The sequence below is a fragment of the Haliaeetus albicilla genome, chromosome 14 (genome assembly GCF_947461875.1).
Source record: "Haliaeetus albicilla chromosome 14, bHalAlb1.1, whole genome shotgun sequence".
Classification (NCBI taxonomy): Eukaryota; Metazoa; Chordata; class Aves; order Accipitriformes; family Accipitridae; genus Haliaeetus; species Haliaeetus albicilla.
Window position 1 is genome coordinate 11548809 of NC_091496.1, and position 11811 is coordinate 11560619.

The window sequence follows — 11811 nt, forward strand, 5'->3', positions numbered from 1 at the left end:
TGAACTATATTGAAATTGAGGTTTATTTCATGCCATGTATAATTAGACAGTTATTGTAATTATTCCAATTTATTTCACATCAAGACTTTTGCATTGCATCCTTTTAAGACAAGAACTGAAATCTCCTATGCCCCAAGGCACATCAAAACAAAATTTGTCATGTCCTATCTATCTAGAGGACAATCAACATTTGTATCTGTCGTCTGATAACAGCCAACTCCTGACGCGTCAAAGGATGACAGAATTTCAGCAGAAGAGAGAATGCTTGTAGATGACATCTGTACATGAGAAAGGAAGAATCTGTGTTTTCTAAAGGGTCATTTTAAACAAGGATAATTCATTAATATCTAAACTACTTTTTAGACTGAGTCTATCTTGAAGTGTCTTTCAGATATGTCCTTATGAAAAATGATTCCACAGAACTAACTGACTGGATTGAATGATTTGAGCGTAAATTATTCAATTAAAGTTGAAAGCTTTTTCTATCTGCCATCCTTGCATGCACAGCCTACTTTCTAGAAGGATTTTTAACAGGTTTAAGCTGACTGAGTTTGTGTATTTCATTCAGTTGTACACAGCAGGGTACAGCATCTACAGACAGCATCAGAACTCTGAGGCCAGCGGATCAAAAAGAGTAATAAAAATAGTGTTTTCCTAACAAAATCAGACAAGCTGAGGGAAGGCATATGTGTTGAGAAAGGAGATGTGATTTTTTCATTTATGCTGCTTTCTACTGCAAATTCTTGTGTTTGCTGTTCATCCGGCTCTCTTTAGGGAATTCTAGACCAAAGTCGACTTCTTCCCAGGTTTTGACTGTTGTGGTCTATCTGCACCAGTCTTGAAGGTAATTTGTACCTAAGTCTCACAAAACCCTTTTCTACTTCAGTCATTCAAAACACTTAACCCTGCAGTTACTGGAGAAACTTTATATTTTGGGATCACCAATGTTATATTTCCTGTTGCCTTGTCTGAGATATCTTGTAGGGGTTTTTTTTCAACAGGCTATGTTGTTCTGACATTTGAAATCACATTCATGTCAGATAGGATATTTCTTGGGAAAAAAAAAAAAAAATTACTACAGTTCTGCACTACCTGGATTGAAGTTTTATTATCAGGGCAAGTAAAGCCTCTGTAACTTACTGCAAGGAAATATATTTTTCCTGGAAATGCTAAAATGAGATATAAACAGCCATCCAACTCTGAGTTTGTAAGAGCATACCATATATCCTTCCTCAAGACTGTACTGTCTGTTTACTACTTTTTACTTCATCTAGTACCAAAGCTTATTGTACAATAAATGTGCTATATGTCTTGCTGATCCATTTGTTTCTTTTTGGGGAGAGGATCTTCAGTGATATGCTGGTCTTCATAGAATCCATATTATCAAGATTACCCATAAAATACTATAAATCATTTCAGACTATGAGGAACACAGCATTTTTGAGATAGGGATAAGAGAAAATAACCAAGTATAAAGCTAGTAATACCTCACCAGATTTACATGGTTATTTTGTATGGTCATTCAGTATGATAATGTGACAATAATTGGTCATTAGGTAAACTGATCAGTGCTCTTGGGGTTTTAAACGTTGCATAAATGGAAGTATTGTTTCTGAGATTAATCTATGCAAGAGATGTTGAGATCACATTTTAGCTCTTAAAGTCTCAAAGAAAGAGCTTTTAAGCTCATAAGTAAAGCCAGGGTCTGCCTCATGTTCTGTTGTTAATGTAACTGTTCTGTTGGCGTATCCTATGAAAGTAATCTAACAAAATGTTTGCTTTGGTTTGCAGGTATGTTTTCTCAAGAAATATATTTCTTAAATTGTAGTAGTACTAGCATGACCAAAAGGGGCAGAAGATGAGATCTCAAAGCTATTTCTGTGCTGCTGTGATTCTGAGAACAGAGCTCCACTGAAAGTGAGACACCATCAACTAACTTCAGTCATTCCGGCAAAGATTGTCTAGCACAGAAAAGCAGATGCAACTGCAGCTAAACCTTGTTCATGCTTTTTATTGTAATAGAAAAATTTGTAAAAGCAGATCAAAAGTGAATATACTACCAGTAGAAAGAGGAATACACATATCACCCAGCATTACAAGGATTTTGGGTTGTACTTCAAACTATACCTGTCAGCTAGAGCATCCTCTCTCCTACCAGTATAGTAGGACACTTTTTAATTTACTCATAGGTACTGTGGGGTCATGTGTGTTCTCCAGAATATTTTTCCCCTTGTGCTGACTCTGCTGCACCAAGACAAGAAAGAAAAATCTCCTTCCTGCCTTATCTTTGGGTCCAGCCATTTCCTTAACCTTCTCTTCCTGCAGTTTGGTAATGAGGCACAACCTGCCTTCAGAGCACCTCTTGCTCATGGGAACTTTATGGGCAATACATCTCAAAGCCTCCACCACCAGTTATGATACTGAAGCAACACCTTAACAGAGAAAGAATGAGGCAGAGAGAAGAATTTGGAGTAATAGATAAGAAAATGAAAGAGAGGGGCACAATTAATCACAAATTTCATAAGCGTGAGATCTGCGGAGTGTGGAACAGCAGGCTAAGAGGAACCATGGAAGCTCCACCTTCAAGGGAGAATACATCATTTCAAATGCTGTTGTACTGTGGGAATGAGGGGAGCTTATGAACAAATAGGTCTCTTTCTGATAATTCATGATGTTTTTAATCCAGAACAAAACTTGAAGAAAATAATGGCAATAGTCTTTGATACAGCCCTGTTGATTATATCAAACAATAAACCAAAAGCATTGTCCTTTTCATGATATGCTTACCTAGCCCTTTGCCTTTGATTAAGTATAGTTAGAAAGACAGCTATACTTGGTTGGATGGCTAAACATTTCTTCAAAAATTAGAAACAAAGTCATGCAAACCAGGACTGGTAAAGTCATCGCAGCAGTACAAACAAATTCTTACTGCTTTGTCCCAGTGTTCCTCCCTGAGTATCAGAGCATGTTATGAAGTTTTTTCAGTGCAGATCCACAGTGACGGCATGAGAAAAATGAACGACGTGCTGAGCTGTTTGTCATTAACTCTGGATATCAAAGACACAAGGGATGATTTGGAAGAAAACCTCTGATTCCAAGGTCTTTATTTTAAATCCATTCTTTATCATGGAATCTCTTATAATGTGGATTTAAAAAAATTAAGGGCAAAGAAACCTTTGTATATTTTTATCCCTCCTTTTACTTCTTTTTTTGACACTGAAGTCTTCTCACAGAGCTGCAAAAAAGTGAGATAACATTGTACTCGATAAGTGAGGTAAAGAGAACACCTGCTCCAAAACATGTATCCACAGTTCTGTCCATTTTTTGCAAACAGTACTAATGCAACATTCTCAATTCCATTATGATATCTTGCTTTTGTCATGCAAATTCTGATTAGACTTACATTACATTTTAGACATGTTTTCACACTTATTTCCACAGCCTTCAGGACAAAATACACTCACCCGCTTCTTGGCTTAGTCTTACTTAATTATGTGAAAATTAGACCAGCTTGAGTAAAATTTGGAAAAAGAAAGAAAATCTGTGTTCCCTCTTTCTTCCCTCTCTCCAAAGAGTTTACTACTTAGCAGATTTACTAAGTCCTACTGTAATGTGAAGGAAGTAAGTTCAAGCCATATCCTGTGACAGTGGAATAAAAGGCTGAATGCTCCATCATCTGAGCAATCAAATAGATAAAAGTTTGGGTAGAGGAAGGGTAGCACTTCATCCTCCTTTACCTCTGTGAGGATTTGCATGTACTCTGAACTTGCTGGTCAACAGATGTCAGAGGTTGGAAAACTGTTTTGCGAGTCCAAAAGCAGTAAAGTATGAGATAGCTGCTAAGATATTTTATGATATTTAACTCAAAATAAGCACATGCCTCAGAGCAGAATTCTAAGGACTTCATGAGGAAAATTCAGAAACTGAGAAGTTTTTAGCAACTTATGTGGGGATTTTGGAAAGGCACTAGTTTAGACTAGACCCCTATATTTAAGCTGGTTAAAGCTAAGTGAGATGAACTCAAACCACTAACAATTTTAAGTGGGAGTTGAACTTGCATGCTAGTCTGTTTTGTGAGTCAGGCCAAAGTGCCTGTTATGACTAAGGAAGTTATTTGAGACTTTCTAGGGGCAGATCACTGGAGACTTACTCAAATGGCTGAGTCCTCACATTCTCCTCTAGCTGATGTCAAAGGCACTTCTGAGAAAGGTCAAAAACTTGACTGACTCTTTTCAGCTTATCAGTTCCACACCACTTTCATATTATCATAGTAATACAAGAGGAGGATTCCTCATTAGTTAAATGGGCTGTCTTGGATTAAAGGTTAGTTGTGGAAGGGAGGTCCATCATCAGCTAATTTGTTTGTCTGCCTGGCAGGCTATTATTTTGCTGTGGAAAAACCTTAAGCCCACAGTATAATGGCATTACTGTCTGGTATTCGTAATTCTAGCCACACAGTCCTCTTTCTTCAAAATTCATCTGCTCATTATTTTCTGAAGCCAACTTTATTTTTTCTGCAAGATGCAACAATAAGTAAACAACATATGTTGTTGATTCAAAGAATTAACAAAAGAGTGGGTTTTTCATGCTCAAAAATCCTGTCTGTTGAGCGTGTGTAATATACTTTCTGCATTTGTTAATTTCTCCTGCTTCTAAGTGTTTGCATTCAGAAGCTGAAAAGGACTTAGATGTTAATTGTACATGTGTTTTGAGTCATGAGTTTACCCTTCTAAATATATCTTATACACACTCACACAAATTCCTTTTTTTTCTTAATCTATCAGTCATTGTACAAACAGTACAAGTACAAACATTTGTCTTGATCTTTAGGAAACTATTGTATATGGTTGGGTAAGTCAAAGTTCCTATTTTCTGCACTGGAGTATGATTTCATCCCTGGATTAGTGACACTATGTTTACTATATATGACTTATATGTGCTCTAATAGCAGCCAGCAACTTGAGCCTGCTGTTACTGACATTGTTTTTAGTGGTGCAGGATTATTACTCAAATGTCGTCATATTTACCTGCAAGGATTCCAGGCATATATAAGTGTGATAGCGGAAACAAATTTCTGCATTATGCCCAAACCCGTATTGAAGATCCTACCATTAAAATCAATAAAGAACATTTAACTCATAGACATCGGTGGAAAAATCCTTTTTTTTTTTTTTTTTTTTTTTATAGCCCTTTCAGTCAGGAAAAGTAAACGTGTAACTTTATTTTATGCTCAGTCTATTCCCACCCACCCAGTTTGCAGAAAAGCCTCTAACTTAAATTTTTACTAATATTCTCCAACTCTTACTTTGCCTAAATTGTTCTTTGGCTTAGAAGAACATTTATGTCAGTGTAGTGTTTGTGTATGTGTTCCTTTAAATCTCAACTCACAGGAGAATTTACGTACAGAATTATGATTAAATATCAGCAAATATCATTTGGATGTTAAATAATCATCCAGACAGGAGATGGAGCCATGTGAGACTTAGCTGGCCAATCAAAAAGTGTGAGTAATGTGTAATGAGTCACACGAATATTGAGACTGAGAAGTTGGCAAACAATCGGAGTCTGAAAATCACCTAATCAAAAGTAGAAAAGAACTAAAACTTGAAGAATCATAAAAATATCTCATTTAGTAAAGTTAACCTATACCCTGGCTTTTCACAAGCACTTTGCTAAAATCTCTGCTATCTGAACGTCAAACTTCTTTTCTCAATGCTCACTGTTGTGCTTATTACCAATAAAATATTCTCATGGCTTTATATAGAGTGTATTTTTGTCTTCTGCTAGCACTAGAAATCCTTCTATGGCAAAATATATCCTTCCAGATACAGTTTAGACCATTCTCTATATAAGATGTACTGCATAAATTCAAACCTGTGTAATACAACATATGATTAATGATATTTAGTTCTCTGTGCCTATGTGAATAAGGGAGGATGAGAAGGAGGTGTTATATGTCTAGTATTTATTCTTCAAAGTACTGATGGAGACACATAGCTATACTCAATACCCCTAAACTATGACAACGGATTGTGAAAATGACTAGAATAGAAAATATTATACTGTCCCTTTATTTAGCTCCTGTATGCTGTATTAGGCACTGGTACACATTCCACATAGGACCTGTAAAATGAAAACAAAGATATATATCAGTAATTATAGAAAGGTTTCATGGAGTTGCAGTAAAATTTCCAGAAGAAAACAAAGAAATTGAGATAATAAATACCACAGCAAAATTATTTTGCAGTTATTCTATGATTTTTAACTGATATTCACTGTTAGGAACATTTTAAAATGTAAATTTACAGTTTAGAATTCTTTTAGGATAAATATAAACATGTAATCCTCAAAAGCATATTTTTAGTCTATAAATCGACAACAAATGCTTGATTCTAATGGTGCTAGCCCACAGAAAATCAGAGAATGGGAATATCTCATATGTCCAAATTAATCAGCTATTCCACATTTTCACAATATGTTTACATGATATACACATTAAATATTATTCATTTAAATTACACATCTTCAGGTAGAAAGTAATTTATTTGTTGTTATATATATTCCCTGTGGACAGTGTGCACTTAAACTATGCATACCTACTTGCATAGAATTCCATCAATTGTTTGTACTATAATGTAGTCTGCATTTCATTGTCTCCATCTACTTGAATATTTCTAATCTTTTTTGACATCTTGTCCATGAAGACCTGTCTGAAATCAGGCATCTGCTTCTGATTAGAATCAGTTGTGATTTACACATATCAACTTCTAATCTTGCTTTAGTCACTGGACCTTCGTGTGGTCACTAGTCCCTACTGGCTGAATGATTTCTAATTTGATTATCCTGCATTAGTCACCATCTACCAGATGTAGACATGAAAAATTTCCCAGTAGGTTTATAAAGTCATTTATGACAGGAAGCAATTTTTCAGTGCATTCATCACTTCTGTCTCCATCACGCCATTTCTTTCAACAAAGAGTTTTTGAAATATAATACCAAAAAAGGTGAAATCATACAGCTCCATCTATAATTGTAAAGATGATGCCTCCAAGTTTTTGATATAGCCTCAGCTGGGTTGTTCATTGAAAAGTTAGTCTTTTATTTTCTAAATCATTGATACTAACTTCTGTATACTTCTGGTTTTACTTGTAATTATCAGTGATCTTTATATTTGTGAATACATTAAATTTCAGTGGTTATTCACAAAGTAAGTCATGAATTATTTATTCTTAGTGGTACGTGATTAGTTGCCAGTCATACTGTGCTAGCCACATCATATTAGCACTAAATTAGTTGCTAGTCACATTTCATCTTTTTTTTTTTTTATTATTGAGCTAAAAATAAAAGATAGATTAATGGATAACAAAACCCAGATTTTTTTATTCATGAATTGGTGTCCTTACTGAGAGAGACAGCTTCCTGTTAGGGAACACCTTTATTATTGCAGCTGATATAGTTTGAATAAATAGGGTTTCCAGCACAAAAGCCTTTCTTCAGGTCTGAAATGGTGCAACCCTCAAAGCCAGAAAGAGATTGCTCCAAGATCTACTAAACATGTTATCAATTAGATCTTTGGGGAGAAAAGATTGTTAGTAACTGTGAAACAAAGATGAAGGAGGAGGTGTTCACAGGAGAACGACTAAGTTAGTTATATTACATGGGAGAGAAAAAAGAGAGGCAGGTGACTTAGTGTCTGTGGGACATGAAAGAGAAAGAAATATCATGTGTCATGATACTAATGTGAAATATTCATTTTCCAAATAGTTCTGAGAGGTAAAACCAAACATAGTATAAGATTTAGCAAATACAGGAAATCATGGAATACAATGAAAGCTGAAATACATGGAAGAAAAATTGTCTTTATGTTCAGTCTTCAGGAGGTTTTAGTCAGCATATCATTTTAAGACTTTTGGAGCATTATGGTCCTTGGACTACAAGCAAATTTAAAATTTTTATTTTTTAATATGGGCCAGAACCACAGACTATGAGTATAAAATCATATGGTTTCTGATTTGGATTCAGCTTAAATGCTTGTTTTCAGGGAATGATAATGTTCAAGGGGAAAGTCACTCTGGGTAGAGGAGCCATAACATGATCTACCTACTCATGTTCAACAAGATCTACAATTTATTTTGGAGCTGATCTCTACATGGGAATTCATAAAGTATTATCTTAATTTGTGTTTTGTTATTGCTTATGACTTTACTATCTTGATTTCCAATTATATATTAAAATCTACTATGGCTTGATGGGATTCTATAATTATGTCTCATTCTTAAAGCAAACTCAGCTGAATATTTTATTTTTTCATCCTCACAAGTGAAAAATATATGTAAAAATGCTGTGGATACCACCATTGCCTCGGATGGCAAACAAGTATGAGAATCTTAGTAGTTTCCCAGCAAGAAGAAACCGGGGTTGATGGCATCAGATGAGTTACCCAGAGGGAAACTTCTACAGGAATTAATTTGTGCCTACCTAGCAAAAGGCAGAGGGACTGTTAACATCCCACAGCTTCGAGGTATTCCATACTTGAATATATACTGAAGGCCATGAGAAAGAACGTAGATAATTTAATATGAATAATCAAGAATAAATTATTTTTAATCAATAACTGAACCGAAACCTTGGAAATTCAGCCTATCCCTGAAAGCATTAGCTATACAAATACTTCTACTTTATATGACTTCTGTGCCTTATCTTACCTATATAGCTGATTCTCCTGCTTTCTACTGAATGGTACATAAACGGATTGCATAAAACATCCTAAAGAAGAGAACAAAATGAATTCCCAAAGCACATGTGGTTTGCGCAGATTCCGCTTAAAAAGTTAAATTTTATATTCATCAAATCTTGATCCAAAAAGGATCAGTGAGTGCATGTATGTGCTTTTAAAATGTAATAAACATAATGTTTTAAAAATTAAGTAAACATTTATTATTTAAGTTTAAACCCAAGATACCTAGCTAGAAGTGTTAGCAGTAAATGTATGTTTGTGGCAAAAATAGAAAATAGTAAAACTATTACCAATGGATCTTTTAAAGAAATGTAAAGTCAACACCATAATAGAAATGGACACTTTTGCTGTCATCCACCTATTCACAGGTATAGCCTTGCAATTAGGACAGTGAGTATTGAAGCACTGTTCTGTATCCATTGAATAGGCAATAGTAATTTTGCCTTGTCTGACTTTTGTTTAAACTCAGTTTCACCACAAATGATTTTAGTTATCTAGTTTTACAGTGAAATACAACTATGTCTGGGATGGGGTTTGGGGTTTTTTTTTTGTTTGTTTGTTTTTTCTTTCTTTTTTCTAAAGAAGACCACAAATAGAATTGCTGTTCCTTCTGTTACTGTACAGTGCTTGTTTCAACTGGAATGGGAGTTTTACATACCGATTAGGATCCCTACAACAATCCATTCCTATTTCTTTGCAACGAAGTGTGTGGGTAACGATTGTCCCATTCATAGAAGAACTCCCTAAAAGATGTTCAATTACTTCAGCTGAGAAAAAAAAATAATGACCTACTAAGGACTATACAATTTACTCATGACTGGGTCTTGAATTGAATGAAATGAATATTTTAGAAAAATATTAATCTTGACTTTTCATCCAAGAAGGACAGCATGTACCTTACAGCCAGGACATTTCAAATATCAGGCCTGAAACCCTATCAGCCATTCAAGACTTCTTTTTCTCACATCAGGAAAGTTAGTTCACCTGTTTTTTCTGGAATACATTATTCCCCAGTGTGTATCTAAGGAATTACACCAAAGCAGGCTGATCTGAAAGTAATCATTGTGTAGATTTTGTTGAATGTCTGAGTCAAGACAAAATTAGTTTTTATGAAATTGAGAATTGAGTATGATTAAGGGAGTGAAAGAAAGACAGAGAAGGTAGAGGCAGTAACAGCATTCCTGCTCCGAGTTTTCTTCCTGGTAGACATGAAACTTTGCCCAAAGAAAATTTGTTAATGTATACACTCTGAAAAATCTTTTCCTTTTGTTGAAACAATGCAATACTAAGGAAAAAAAATCCATCAAAAAATTCCTAAGCACTTCAGCATCTCATTTTGTGGGGATGGAGTCAGTCTGAGGGGACTAAACTGAATGCTAAGCATGTAGTTTATCTTGCCAGTCTGCCTAATTAAAGGATAAAGAAAGCTAATCACTTGTAACAGGGGAGTTTTCTATTATTTTTCCTTCCCTATTTCCAGTATTTCTTTTACTCCCCAAATTTATTTTTTTATTATTTTTAATTGGATAGAGGCCCTGAGAAATCTGTTTAGTTATGGCAAAGGAAATTAATTATATTTTGCTGGACCCTGTGGTAAGTTCAGTTCAGTTCTTCATGGTTTTTATATCCAGTGACACGGAATACCCTGAGCAGTATGAGATCCAGCATTCACTGGATATGTTTGGCCTTGAATTCCACAGCTTATTTTGATATAAGGTAATTAAGCATTGCCTAAGGCAAGGAGGTGTGTGCATCTTTTCCTTTCAGGGCTACATTGGTAAAAGCATGAGATGGCCTGGTCTTGGAAGGCTTTTCTGTTTATTCTCATAGTCAGCGCTAGCTCATATTTCTGTTTGTTTCTCTACGGGCCACTTTGAGTAAAGCAGATATGTATTTACTCCGTGATCTACAGCTAAGGCATATTTCCTTAGTTGAGAGCTGGCTGAATCTGAGCTGAGATCTGACATGTGGTTTATTTTAATGGGAAATTTCTTTTGTTTCATCATGGTATTTGTCATCTCGAAGTAACTGCAAGTTGTACTCATATATATCGTCTCCCTTGTGTGGGATTTCCCATGTGATGGGAAAAAAATCGCGGAGTGTCATGAAATTTGAGTACTGAAAGGGAACACCTTTTCTCAATCTCCAACTGTTTGAAACACAAAGCAATAGCATCCTGGCAACAAGGCAGGCAGGCTATTGTCAAAGTGTACCTTTTTTTTATTTTGCCATAGTAGAGGCAAAATGACTCTCACAGAAGCTCCCTCGCAAAAAAAAAAAAAAAAAAAAAAAGCCAACATAGGTCATTTTAATCTGTTTTGAAGCACCTAAAGAATCTTCCCTGCTTTGGGCTTAAATTTTTATCTAGAAAACCTCAGTAAAGGCTTATTGTACAGGACCTATGAAAATCGGGACACTTTTCCATAAATAAATGTTTTTTTCATCAAGGTTTGAAACTATAGCCATACATGGAGCAATTCAAGATACTACCTGGCTTATGGGTGACAGATGTTGGGAACTGAATTCAGGGGCCTAAAAGAGACTCTTGTAGGCCCTGGAACCTAGACATATGTAAATTGGACAAGTGGTGCAAATACTCAAAGTTTATAAGAGTGACTTAATGACTTAGTGAGCTGTTTCAGATGAGGCTGGACTTGCCTATGAAGTGAGTATAAAAGCACATTCTACAAAAGCTGATGCCTCTCTTACATTCTTTGATAGCAATACAATAGTATAGGTCTCTTAGTGAAGAAAATTAACATTTTCTAAACCACTGATCAGTCATTCACCAGTTCCCTCATGAATTGGAGTTAGAATTAGAAAAGTCCTCCTGAAAATGCTACCAATGAGCTAAAAGGTACTATAATGCAGAGGAAATCTCTATTTGGCTGATCCCTTTTATCCATAGATGGAGAAAAGCATATGCCTTCCTGAACTCTTGTATAAGAGGAAGGCAATGATGTGCCTGGGTCAAACAGGAAAAGATGGGGCTGAGGGCATACCTAACAGATTGAAACCAACAGAGAAAATATGGTGATTTATTCTCTACGAGGGCCATGGTCTTATATTACTTG

General features: G+C 35.4%; 1 long non-coding RNA gene across 3 annotated transcripts in view; it reads left to right on the forward strand.

Moving 5' to 3' along the window:
* Positions 1–11722: 11722 nt before the first annotated feature.
* LOC138688945 (uncharacterized) overlaps positions 11723–11811 on the forward strand; it is a 45875-nt gene continuing 45786 nt past the window's right edge. For 2 of the 3 annotated variants that reach the window (XR_011327726.1, XR_011327729.1), the window contains exon 1: positions 11724–11811. This is a non-coding gene — a long non-coding RNA (uncharacterized lncRNA). The other variant, XR_011327732.1, reaches the window with a different exon arrangement.